At 37.0% G+C, this 13,455-nt stretch overlaps 1 long non-coding RNA gene across 1 annotated transcript; it reads left to right on the top strand.

Annotated features, from left to right (window-relative positions):
- The first annotated feature begins 10,789 nt into the window (after positions 1–10,789).
- Positions 10,790–13,205, top strand: LOC135315293 (uncharacterized). The gene is made up of 3 exons (XR_010374727.1): positions 10,790–10,860; positions 11,503–11,608; positions 12,937–13,205. It is a non-coding gene; the product is annotated as an uncharacterized LOC135315293 (long non-coding RNA).
- The last annotated feature ends 250 nt before the right edge of the window (positions 13,206–13,455 follow it).

Genomic DNA, 13,455 nt, shown 5'->3' with positions numbered 1-13,455 from the left:
ACAGAATTTGCAGATAATTTTAAGAACCTGTTATTGCCAGTGTCAGTACTGAGCAGTGCTGCAGATTGGAATTGGAATGCTTTAAATTAAACATCTTAACACATTATGAAACTATAAAATTACATTCCTTCAATGCCTCCCACTTTGGATCAAATTGGAAATAAAAGTAGAATATATTCTACCAAGGACTACTGCCTCCAGCTCCTTCGCTCTGGCCTCTGCTATTCCAGTTACCCCTCTTTCCACAAAAAGAAAAATCGTATTACGTTTAGGCGTGCTGAGAATAGAGAAACTTTTGAAAAGTTCTTAAGTATGCCAGGTATTTTCTTCCCAATAGAAGTCACGTTAGTGTACTCAAAAGACAACAGCTAAAATTCTGCCACTATATCTGCAAGATTAAAACATATTATTGATTTTCTTAAAGGAGACATATCAAAACATAGTGCTCGGTACAAGGAGCAATTGTATCTAGAGGCTTTTGAAAAAGAATTGATTAATTCAATCTATTAAAAACAGGCTGACATGTGAAAATAATACCTTGGAACTGATTAACAGGCTAATGAATAGAAGCTGCTGATCATGTTTGGTTTGTTTAAAGATCCAGTAGCCTTAATGGGACTGTGGTGAAAGTCTTATACTCCTAAAATTAAATCTTTCCTTTTGGAGGAGTGTTTCCCATTAGAGATTCAGGCTATGGGACTGTCAGCAGAAGTAAAACTTCCTAGCCCGAAGCCCCCAGTTTACAAACACCAGATTTAGCAGGAATGGGAATAGTAGTGGTAAGATAAACAGGGGAAACTTAATGCCCATTCATCCGCACCCAGATGGTTTGTGGATTAAAATAACATGTAACAGATCGCGTTCGCTGGATGCTCAAACTTCTATAATTGTGTAAATTGACACAAAAATGAAATGAGCACAATTTACAAAGGAAAAAGGGGAGTTTCTGTTAAAAAGCAGAAAAAGGAAAGAAAATAAGAGACTGAAACAAAGCATATTTCCTATACCTTGCTTTTCCAGGTGCATATGCGTTATAACTGTCTCTTCCCACATGATATGAATTATTCACTTTTAATATATTATGCTAGGCTTGTGTGAACATATTCATTTACCATTGATGCATACATTCTTACCAACCTACACATCATGCTTGACTTAGCCAGAATCTCCTTGTGAGTTTGATTCAATGATTTCTCTGTCAGTTCTACTAAGAAACCTATAGACAGTCACTCTATTAAAATAATTCCTGGTTTTGGTTGACTGGGTCAAACTGAGTCCTGGAAAATCCAGCTGTATATATTTCTGGAGAAGAGAGAAAGTGGAAAAAGAAGGAAGCTTTTCATGAAACCAAAGGAAAATAATTAACAGTATAATATATCACGATATCTTAGTGATTGGCCTAGTGATGCTATCATCATGAGTTATTTACTATACATATAAATCGGTGTCATTCCAGGAAGAATTAAGCATTATGTAGAAAACAGCGACCCCTCAGAATCTGTTTTGTACTTCTAAGAGAATTATATTTCTTTCATGTTGTGCACCTGCCCTCTTCTAAAATGAAAACCCTCCTTCGGTTGTGGATGTGAATCGGAACGGTACCATTTTCATCAAGTAAGTAAACCTAGTTAATTCATTTTTATATAAAAAGTCTGTGAAGATAGTCTCAGGGAATTGCTTTGTGAGCAACAATGGTGTTGTGTTTTGTTTTGTTTTTTTTTTCTGAACTACTGTTGCAAACATTCCGTTATCTAGTAATGAAAATGCATGCGCACACTCATGATTAACAAGCCAGCACACAGTGTAAAAAGTTAAAAACAAACCCCCCCAACCATTGTTTGCACAATAAAAAGCACAGGGTAGAAAAACCTTTAGAAAAAAACCTGTAATTTCTAAAAGGCTGCAACATGCAATTTGTTTAAAAGCATTTTAAATGGCAGTACTGTTTTCTTGGATGAGGTTAAGAATGGTCTGCAGGTGTGATGCACGTGAGGCCAGCAGAATTTCCTGGGGCGGTATCAGTTACACCGACTGACAATTGTCATACAACCATTACGATGACAGTTTAGAAGTGGGTAATCTTTTTAATTATGGCGTTTGATAGATACTTGGAAAATATATACAGACACGGGCTGATATATCAATATATTTAATATTCATAAGAAAATACAGATTTTGACTATCACCTGATGTCACACTTCCATATTTGCTGTGTATACAGGGCTTGTGTATGCACTAGGTGTCTCAGCAGGAAAGGTTTTTCTCCTTAGAGTCTTTGAGCCGCTGGTCCCTCTGTGTTTGAAAGCAGTTCTGACTGAATACCTCCTCAAGTCAAAACAGTATCTAAGTCAGAATCAGAATACGGAAAAAAAATTGTCTAAAATAAAAGTATGCACATACAGAAAGCAACTGAACCATTCTATTTCTTTTAAAATGTGTTTTTCTCATCATTGTTTTATTAAGTGGTTGGTAAATATTTTATAAATTACAAATCCTGATCTCTCATTACATTAGCAGAACATACATTTAGACCTTTTATTCATTTTTATGCAACCAACTGCAGACTAATTTTTTTTAATAAGAGGTGCTTTTCTACTGAACAGAAATAATATTAAAAAATAAATATATTCAAATAGATAATAAAAGCATCCTATTAAAAATTGTTTAGATTCTCTTGGAAAACTCTACCTCTTCTGTAAATGTAAATCATTTCAGTTTGTCTTTGAACTCTGTGAACTAAAAGGTTTACAAAGTTATAAACAGTATGTGGAAATTGTATTGTCGGAGATGTGTAACGTTGGGACTGTGAATTGTTTTTATCCTAAAGCTAAAGTGATTAATATACAGCATGCTTGGAGATGCGGCAGTGTAGGGCTGGGGAAGGGAAAGCTTGGTGAGAAAATTAATAGTTTCAGCTTTTAGGATGACTACAAATTTCTGATGAGCAGCAGTTAATAGTATTTCACATACTAGTCTCGCTTTTGCTGCTCTGCAGGACGCCGAGCTTTTTTCTCTTTAAAAAGCGTATGAGCACTTGTACTTCATGCTCTGCTTGCGCACACATGCTGTGGTGGTAGCCTGGCTCAGAAATACCTCTAGATATTCCACAGAAGGGAAAGGTCAGCCTGCGAGTGTAACCAGGCTCACATTTGGAGCCAGAACCATGTACTCCCTTACAGAAGCAGAGTAAGACATATTACGACTAAATAAGTGTATAATATTTTAGCTTGTAGAGGAAAAGAATTAGTTAACAGTGAACCCTCAGTGTGCACGTAGACATCCTTTTAGTCAAGACACCTTCTGTGAATTAGCATAAGAATTATGCAGATAAGCTCTTAATCTAGCTTCTCTATAGTTCTTTGAAGTCTTTAGAAGTTTAGGAATTAAGCTAAAGGAAACTGAATAAATAAGCAGGATTTTGTTTGTACAAGAGATTAACTATGCTAAATATAGGTATTGATTCACATCGATATCTAGTGACAATCATTTTTCCATATGCCCATGTAAAAATTAATTTTATATCTAAGATGAGTTTTACAATTCACAGTCCATTGCTGTGAGTTGAATTAAAATTTATTTTTAATTTCTTAACAAATAATGGTATTGTGATGATAATGTTGGAATAGTGTTATTACTTATGGGACTTCCAGAGATAGGAGAGTAAAAGATAGGTTGCAGCAGGCAGACATTACATGTACTTACCAGCAACTATGACTTGGAGACAGGGAGGGGAATCAGAGATGCCGACAAAGAAAGGAATATGGGAACATAAATTTCACGAAAAGAATTCCAAAAGACCCTTGTCCCAACAGGGGAGTGCTGCCGCTGTTTCCATGCAGAAATGACTTCAGTCCCTAAGGCAACGCGAACGTGTGCTCCCTTTGGACACAGCAGGAGGCCCATACAGAATTACACCCCCCAGTCAGTTCCCTGGTGCGGGGTCCTCTCAGCATGTCCCCGTGTCTGCCTCCTGCAGCCAGGATCTTACTATCGTTCATGAATTATTGTCTTAGCTTCCCTACATGTTACACCTTGGTATGTGCCAAAGCAAGGGAATGCTGGGGTGCTCCAGGTCTCTCCTTTTCTCACTGGAGGAGTTGCTCCTTCAGAGCCTTTGTCGCACGTTCGGTCTTTAACATGCCGAGACCCTTCCCCAGCTGGTAGCGTTTAAGTGCTGGTCTTCCGTGATGATATTTGTAATATGTCAGAGTGCTGCTGTAGTCTGTCCATATAGACATGTAACTTTATTGTAAGTTCTTGTTCACCTTATCTATTAGTTGGTTTTAAAGAAGGTCGCAATGATTTTACTTTATTTCCTTCTTGGTCATGTATCTTAATGTATTTTTCTATGTGCAGATAGTGTTTAGCAAAACGTTCAATATGGGAAGGGTTATTAGAAAGGAAGGGTAACCTGATGCGTGCTCCAAAGTTGGCTTGCCTATAGCGCAGGCAAATGGTTCATCTCAGTAACGGGGTGGGTAACTCTCTAGAAAAAAAAAAAAAGACACTTAAATTAATATAATTCTGTTCTAGGAACACACATTTTCCACCGAATTACATTTATCAAAACAGATTATCAAAGCTTTATAATTAACTTCCTAGCAAATGAGAATTAGCATATATTATATTAGTACTGTGCGTTGATCAAATAATATTTAGTGAGGCACCCACCTATGCACGCCCAGGAATTACAAAGTTAATGAAAGACGGCAGTACATGAAACTGTAACTAATTAAGCAAGGCACAAAAAATTCCGTAGATACTTGAATGTGCTAGAATTTACTCATTATCATATTTACATGGTAAGTTTATTTCAGTACTTAAGTTTGGCAAACTAAGCTATTTAAAGTTAACTTTCTCTCTTCTATACAGATTTCTACTCGCTGTCTGTCTTTACATGTTTTTCAACTTCTGCATTTTAAATAAAAAAGTTTAAGTACCTGAAGGGTTTTGGCTTAAAAGAGGAGAATAAGAGAGTAAACAATGAATCTCCGTGCCAGCGCACTACGCAACTCCCTTAAGGGTTTGCTGCGCTGTGGCACACGCAAGTCGCGTTGCAGAGCCTCTAAGGCTGATGCCGCAGCCCAGCAAAAGCAAGACAAAGATCCGATACTGGGCATTGCTAAGGGCTCGCGTCACCCTGTGCCCTGCGGTAAGGGGGCAAAATACAGCTGCATTCCTTCTGCTTATTTTCAGACATCAGACTGAGGTACCCTCTGAAGCTTTTTGTCCTCTTTATTGGAGAAAAATATATTGAGAGAAGATATCATAAAGTCTTTAGACCCTAGGTAGGCTGAATTCCATTTATTACAGAAGGAAGCTCACAGGCAATAAGTGCCTAACGCCCAGGTTTCAGTAGGCTACTGCAAGTCAGGTGAGCTAAAACAAGGGCTCAGAGAAATACCACAGCCCAGGCACTAAAGCATATTGGAAATGAATGGGCTACACTTAGAAATCTTTTTAGCAATAATTCAGCAATTTAATGTAACGTAATTGCTGTGATTCTGCAATTTAGCCTTCTCCAATTATTTATACAGAGGCACGCATACTTAAAATTAATTTAAAGATGCAAGTAATTCCTCTTTTTAGAGGAATAAACATCCAAATGGTTTTCTATACCATTTTCCAGGGAAAGAAAAGTCATTGTTTCAGAGGTATGTAGAATAAAAAAGGTCTAATGGGTTTCTGTAATAAAAAAAGTCTGGGTTACAAAAATATTTTAAAATAAAAATTTCTGAAGTAGTTCTCTAGACACTAAGGTATGAGTAGGAGAAGCCACTCAGATTTGTATCTCTCTACAAATAGTATGTTCTGTCTTTAGACTGAATTGTACTATACACTCCAATATTTTTAAAAAATATCATTTCTGACCCTAGGTTGCCACTTTTTTTGTATGATGCTTTGAGTAGGCATTGAGAGAATCACGTGAAACTCCTGCCAAGGTGTTTGTTTTAAGATAGGTCGCTATAACTTCGGTCGAGAAAATGTATAAAGGAAAGGAAAAGTACAATTATATAGAAAATCATCTGTGATGATAAAACACAAATACTTAAAATGGAAGAGCAATTTAGATGAGAAACTAGCGCTGTTTATGTCCTTAATTTATTTCCATGATTTTCTAGATCAGAATGGGAAATGCTCTGGCTGTTTTTAATTAAACCTGTAAACGGAAGAATGTTTGCTGCTTTTCTTTTTAAAAAAAAACATTGTTGATTATAGAGCATATGTTGTTTATTTAGAATGCTAGCTCTTGCTGTTCAGATGTATTTGACTTTCCTTTGTATACACTGTGAGCTTGTGAGGTGGCTTGGTTTTTTTCCCCTCACAAAAACGTCTTTGGAAAGTGAAGCCTGTCAGCTGAAATGCCTCTTTACTGTTAATCCAGCAGAAGTTTGGTGAGTGGCAGACTCACGTATTGACGCTGGGAAGGATGGAACATCATATTTGTTTCACCCACAGAACAAAACTGATTTTTGGTGTTGCAAATATTTGGAGGAAGAGAGGGTAGGGGGCTTAGTTTCTTATGGGAACAAACGTCACGAGATTTTTGCTGCCTACCCATCCTCTCCCTGATAACATTTTTAGTCTGTTGGGCTGTTTCAAGCTAATTTGACAGTGTTAGAAACTCAGAGTAAGTTTCCACTGGATTGCCAAGACATGGATTGAAATCAAAATAGTGCAGTGAAGGAAAAAGCTGTAGTCTGAGCTCAACTGCAGTGTAAAACATTAGAAGATCCACTTGGCACAGCCATTAGAGTGCTGTTAAGGATTTGCTTGTACTCTGGACCTGGATAATCTGGAGATACTGTGCCTCCAGAAATCCGGCGGTACACGCTTCTAGCTGTTAGTTTCACTGTATCATCTGTACGCCAAATTACTGCTGTTGAGTGTCATCTCTGGCTAGTACCTCAGGTATTTGGGTGCAGGATGCTGTCATTTTATAATTCACTTATATTTTCACTCTTAAGATGATCTCTTGCCTCCCATACTCATTAAGGTTTTTCCTGCTGGCCACTGGCATATCTCTTCTCTCATATATATGTAAAGTGTTTATACAGATTTATAGGTCTAGTAGCCACCTATTCAAAACTCACTGAGGTATAGTTGGACTTTTACTCTCTGTTTTTTTTTCACTGAGTTTTAGATCAGACTTTAAGGAGTATTTACTGCCCTTTTTTTTTTTTTAAACTACAATACTTACATTCTAGTAAGTAGAAAAGTTTTTCTACTTATGCATGGTGATGAGCTATTTAAAGTAAGCACCATGGTAGGAATATTGATAGTATAGATATTTTTGTATCAAAAGAGATGTTTGTTTTCATTCCACAGGTGTTCCACTAAATTTTTTTCCATCCATTTCCTTTTCTGTTTCAATTTTTGCAATTAATGGTTTCATAACTTCACATATGCTGGTTGTGTTTGGTATCTGGGTTGGCTCGCTGGTGGATGCGTTTTTGTATTAAAAATCCAACCATCAGAAAACAGGTTTCCTTCTTCCATTTTTAAACAGTGGAATGCACTTGCATATCCATTTTGGAAATGCAGGATTGTACTGGCTCTTTCAAAGAAGTACTGCATGTTGTTTCTCATTTTCTGATCAGATCATGCACAGATTGTAGTAAAAATAAATTAAGCGAGGACTATTTGGAAAAGAAATTCCTCCAAAAAAAAAAGAAAAAAAAAGAAAGTGTGACATTTCAAAGATGTTCTTCTGTTAGATTATAACAAAGATGTTACTAAAAAGATCAGTAGAATGGAGATAGAGGAAATGTGGTGGGACGAGATTAGGTTGGTAATTAAAGTGCGTTTTATTTGGGGAACATGTAGTTTGAAATCTCTGCTATGCCATCTTTCTGTACCTCGGGTGGTGCCCTAACAGTGGATTATAAAGGCAAGCCTGCAGCTGGAGTTTCCATTTTTAATAAATGTGGGAGAGTAGCTCTAAAATAGAAGAGACTGAGCTTCATGGTTCCAATCCTAAAGATCTTAATAATGTTATAAAATCACAACAGTTTATCCAGCAAGGCCATAGTGGTCAGCACTTTAATTGGTAAGTGTCATTCCAAGGGAAAAAGGCAGAACAGGTACTTGGACTTCAGCGGGTCACAGGTCAAGCAATTTCATTGTTGTTACTACTATCACTATTTCAATGTATTAGCAGCAGTAATGTGATCATATTAGCTATTAAACCTGATTCTTAAACAAGTTGTTTATTCAAGAGGAGCATCCTTGGGGAAAAAAAAAGTAACACTTAGTAGAGCAGTTATAAATTATACTTCAGTGACTCTCACTGGTTTGTTTTTTGTTTGGTTTTAGATTGTTGGGGTTTTTTTAAGAGATCAGGTCTGTCTTATTTTTCAAATGCCTAGAAAATTCATCCAACCCACCAGCATGAGTGGTCGCCAAAGAAGTGTATGTCAGAAGTCTCCCGCTCAGTTGGAAGTTGAGTTCAGGGAATGAACTGTTACATACAAACACAACCGAAGGCTGTGCTCATCACTAAGGGAGTTTTTTCTGAATGTTTTTTGCTATACTTCAAGTGCAAGAGGAAGCTTCCAAATGCTATTTCCATGGCTGTTTCCTGTGTAGATCTTTCGTCTCTATGGATTGAACACATTAAAGTGTTTCAAAACAGAGGCCTAAGCACACAACTAACTCCTGTGACCTGCTGTTTTATGTTTTTTAACACTTACGGAAGTTAGTGTGTACAGGTTTTCTAAGATTTAATTGGAATTATACTTATGAAGGCTGATAGGCTCCAAAGAAAGAGGCCATCGCTAATGTGGCATCCCAATGGGGAATGATGTAAAGGTACCTTTCTCCCTATTATATATTAGTTCCTCTAATAAATTCATTACAACAGTGACATATGAAGTTAAAAAAAGTTCCCATACAAGGGTATCCTCAAGAACACTAGGCAGAATAAATCCTCAGCACCGGTCTTGGTACCTCAGTCACAAATGAAGATATCAAAGAGATCACTAAACCGTTAAGAAATTCTAGTATAGCTGAAAGAGAGCGTAAGAGAGTTAGAAGAGGTTTTCCAAGCGCCAGTGTAATACTGGTGGCTTAATCAATGGGTGCAGAAGACTGACAGAGAAAGTGCTGTTGTATGGCAGAGAAACAGATCACAATGATGTTAATAGATGAGTTCACTAGGATTTTATTTAAATAATGTCCAGTGGCTGTGTATAAGTCCCTTCATTTTTTATTCTTTCACTTCTGGGAAAATGAATGTTTTGTTTTAGAAAGGTTGATTCTGCATCTTTTGAACTGATGTTATGATAAGGCTGTTAAAGAAAGCCGCCTGAATGGGGCCTGTGCTCTTAAAATGACTGTGAACGAGCAAGTCCAGTAGCAGGATGAAGTCCCGTAGCCACGTCAGCAGTAAGCGTCTGAAAACAGGCCGAGCTGCCGGGGAGTGACTGATTGAAGGTTTCGTACCCCTGTTTATGATGCCCTCTAGATGACCAGATATTTCCCTGCTGGCCTTTAAGTTCTTACACTTCCAAATCTCTTTGATCTGAGCAGCCCTTTCTTCTGCTACAGCACTTGGGAATCCCATAGCTTTCATTAGTACTTATTTTTGGATCTTCCTTGTATATACTTACAAAAGAAGCTCAAGCACTTGAGATACATAGGCGGTATTGTACTGTGGACACCAGTCATAGCTAGTGGGAGACAATGCCACCAAATCATCAACCATCTCTATAACCAGTGTTGCTATTGATATCTGAAATTCAAGAATTCAGATTCTTTTCTGTCACGTGTACTGTTTCCTATGGATGCACAAAAGTTATTTCGTCTTTTTTTAATTTAACATCTTTTCTGTATTTTTTTAACAACTGCTTGTAACTTCTGTGTCAGTACACAGCAAGGAACAAGTGAAATCCTTTATAATATCTTTATAAACTACTATAAACTGAATAAATGTATTTATAAATTATAAAATTATGACATAAAATGATATAATTATTAATATAGCAAAACATATGAACTGACCTTTACTTAGAAATGAAGATCAGAGTTTTTTTTCCTTGTGTACTTTTTTCCTGGTGCTCTTGGAGGAATGAAGGAACGGCTTTTCAAAGTGGTTTGGCTTCATTCCAGCATCAGACAATGCATTTGATTATGAGGTCTTAAGATCAATGCAGTTTCTTGAAACTAGCCTCAATTTCAAAAAAACACGACTGAGATGTGCAGATTAATTTGACCTACATCTTTATGTATCTACTATCCTATGTAGATTTTTTAACAGTGGAACATTAGAGGACATTTTCCAAAAATTTACTTTTCTAAGCTGACATTAGAATTAATACAGTATTTTGTACTTCACATTTATCCCATTTAGTCTCTAATTTGAGTCTAAATTTTGCTGTTCCACAGGAATTAATACACATCCTCAGTTTTGTAAAGAGACAGTAGGAATGGCCGGTGATGACAATTTTCTAAAATCACAGTTGTTGAGGATGAGACTAATGGATGCAAGACCTTAATTTTTTTGTGTGTGTGTCAAAGTTTTTACTTCTGTTGCCAATTCTTTTGATTTTTCTTCCCCTCATTACTTGAATGGGGGTGGTGTAATACTTGAAAACCCTGATTTCTGGAGGCACTTGATTAAGAATCTCAGCTCATATTTTTACATAAAAGAGGTGATAAGAAAAGAACTGTACTTACCTTGCTACTGCAGTTTACCTTGTCATTATGCTACAAAAATATATATAGTAGATAATATTTTGATTTTTGAAAATATTTTCATTCTATTGCATATTTTTATTCTATTATAGTGAATTGGAGGCAAGGGGATGAAATAGAAAAGGCTCATATTTGAATGAGAAAATGGTCAGAGAGACTGAAAAGGTAAATCAGTGACATGAATTGTGATTTCCACATGCTGTTAGATAAGACAGAACCAACAAAGCAGGTAAATAAAAGTATACCAAAATGGAAAACCAGGAGGTTATTGACACGTGATCTGAATTAAAATCTCTTGAGTTACTGAAAAGATTTTCATTTTTTAAGCATTCAGGTTTTGCCACTTCCAAAAATTAGTGACAGTTGCCTACTGTCTCCAAAAGAATTTAACACTTCAGCGTCTGTATATTATTACTCCATATTCTGGTTTTTTTTAAACAGATCAGAATAGAATCAATTTTGTGCTTTCAGTATCTGTATTGCTAATTCTATTCTTCATGTATCAGAATACTGTTTATTAACAGGGTTTTTGAAACTCGAAGAAGTTTGTGTTTAATGGTAGTATCAAAAAGACTTAAATGTTAAAATAATTATGTATGTTAAAGTATTACTAAATAATGCCCTATCTCATCTTACATCCACTGCACACAAACTGAGCAGGAGCTCTGTTCTCATGACATTTAACACAATGACTCTCAGACTTTAGTTTATATGCTTTGGATACAATCTCTCTGCAGATTAGTAAAGCTCAATGAAATATTTACCTTAATTGCACTTCAGCCTCTTTCTTTTAATCATGTTTAATAGATCTAACACCAAGTACTGCTTCCCACTGGTGGTTTTCTCATTAGCACACTATTGGAAATAAAACTTGAAGACAAAGGCTAGCCACTAAAGTAGCAGAGAATTTAAGGTAATATTTCCTGGGTTTTTACAGGACCTTCACATAACCCTGGTAGTAAAAGTTACATCACAGAATCACTGAGGTTGGCCTAGACCTCTACAGATTGTAGTCTAATATCCCTGCTCAGAGCAGGGGCAGCTAAAGCATGTTACTGGATGTTGTCCAGCTGGGAGTCCAGCGTGGAGTCTCTGAGGACAGAGACTCCATGACCTCTCTGGGCAACCTGCTCCAGTGTTAGACCACTTTTGCCTTAAATAAGTTTTTTTTTTTTTTCTTATGTTTAAACAGAATTTCTTGTATTTCAGTTTCATGTATGAGGGAAGCTCCTTGTATGAGAGATGCTCCAAGCATCTAACCATCAGCCCGGCCCTTTGCTGGACTCACTCCAGTACCCTTATGTCTCTTTTCTACTCGGGAGCCCACAACTGCACACAGCACGCCAGATGTGGCCTCACCAGGGCTGAGCAGGTGGGAAGGGTCGCCACCCGTGACCTGCCGGCAATGCTCTTGTGGCTTAGACCAGGATGCCATTGGCCTCTTGCTGCAAGGGCACGTTTCTGGCTCATGGTCAATTTGGTGTCTACCAGGACCCCCAGGGCCTTCTCCACCAAGCCATTTTGCAATCAGTTGCCCCCTGATGTGTACTGGCCCATACCTTCTAAAAGATCCCCTATGAAGGGTGACATGTTTAACTCTAGTATAAAGTCTGTCTTGCAGTGTGGATGCAGTTGCAAGTACAGTCCTCTTGCTCTCTTCCATCTTACAGCTATAAAATAGATCCTCATAAAGTGCTTAGTGTCACTTCACGTCATTGGGGAGAGTGAATTTATTTTATTGTTTGAGAAGCAGAAGTGTAATATGTTATCCTGGTACATCTGACCATGTCCTTCTAATAGGTGTCTAAATAATTTTATTCTCACAGAACTAAATTGGTTTTTTCCTGAAGTTCAAAGCAACTCCCTTCCTTAATGTTTTGTATTCAGTGACAGCCATACCACGTTTGCTCGTGGACCTGGCAGACGTGCGGAAAGAATGAGCAAGTGACAGGAAAGGAAAGGAAATTAGTATCTGGGTTTGATTCAGTTGTCTTGCAAGTGAAGTTGTAGATAAATGTGGAATTTAAAGGAGGATTACGATATTTTGATTTATTCCATTCTGCTTGTTCGATATCTGTAGTTTCATTCCTGAGAGAATAATGTAAATATAGTAGATAGATCAGGGATAGATCAGGATCAATATTCAGATCAGGAACCAACAGTATTCACTTGCATTAACTTCTAGCATCCACTTTTTTATGGTGCCATAGAAGTAATGAATTGTTAACGTTTTTTTTTCAGTGTCTGCAGATCAGGTGAAAAGCTCACTAGTGTTATTGGGAGGTAAGAATGAACACAAAGGGAGGTAATGTCTTAATTCATATATATATTTCTGTGTGTATATATGTGTGTGAATACATATGTAATTTAATATATTAGAAAAGTGCATGAGGAGTGTCTCTATGAGTCTCCTTCAATACTTAAAATTTCTTTAAAGAAACAAATTCAAGACCCATTTATTAGCTGTCCATGTATGGACAAAGAAGACACTCTTAGTTGCACTGAATAATTTCCTGATAGTATTCTTCATAATGGTAAAGTTTTGATATTTGATGTCTATTTTGACTCTTAGCTTACTTATCAGCTGCTACGTCTGCCCTGATCTTATAACTTTCAAGCAAGAAAAGTCACCAAGAAATTTTGTAAAACTTGGAGTGCTTCAGAAAGGTAAACTTCAGGCCAGGTTCATCTCTTGTTCTCAAATCCTCCCAGCATTAAAATTGATGAAGAGATGATTTATCAGGATGAGAAGTATTCAAC

Source organism: Phalacrocorax carbo, chromosome 11 (genome assembly GCF_963921805.1).
Source record: "Phalacrocorax carbo chromosome 11, bPhaCar2.1, whole genome shotgun sequence".
NCBI classification, from domain to species: domain Eukaryota; kingdom Metazoa; phylum Chordata; class Aves; order Suliformes; family Phalacrocoracidae; genus Phalacrocorax; species Phalacrocorax carbo.
This window is presented reverse-complemented; position numbering and strand designations above follow the sequence as displayed.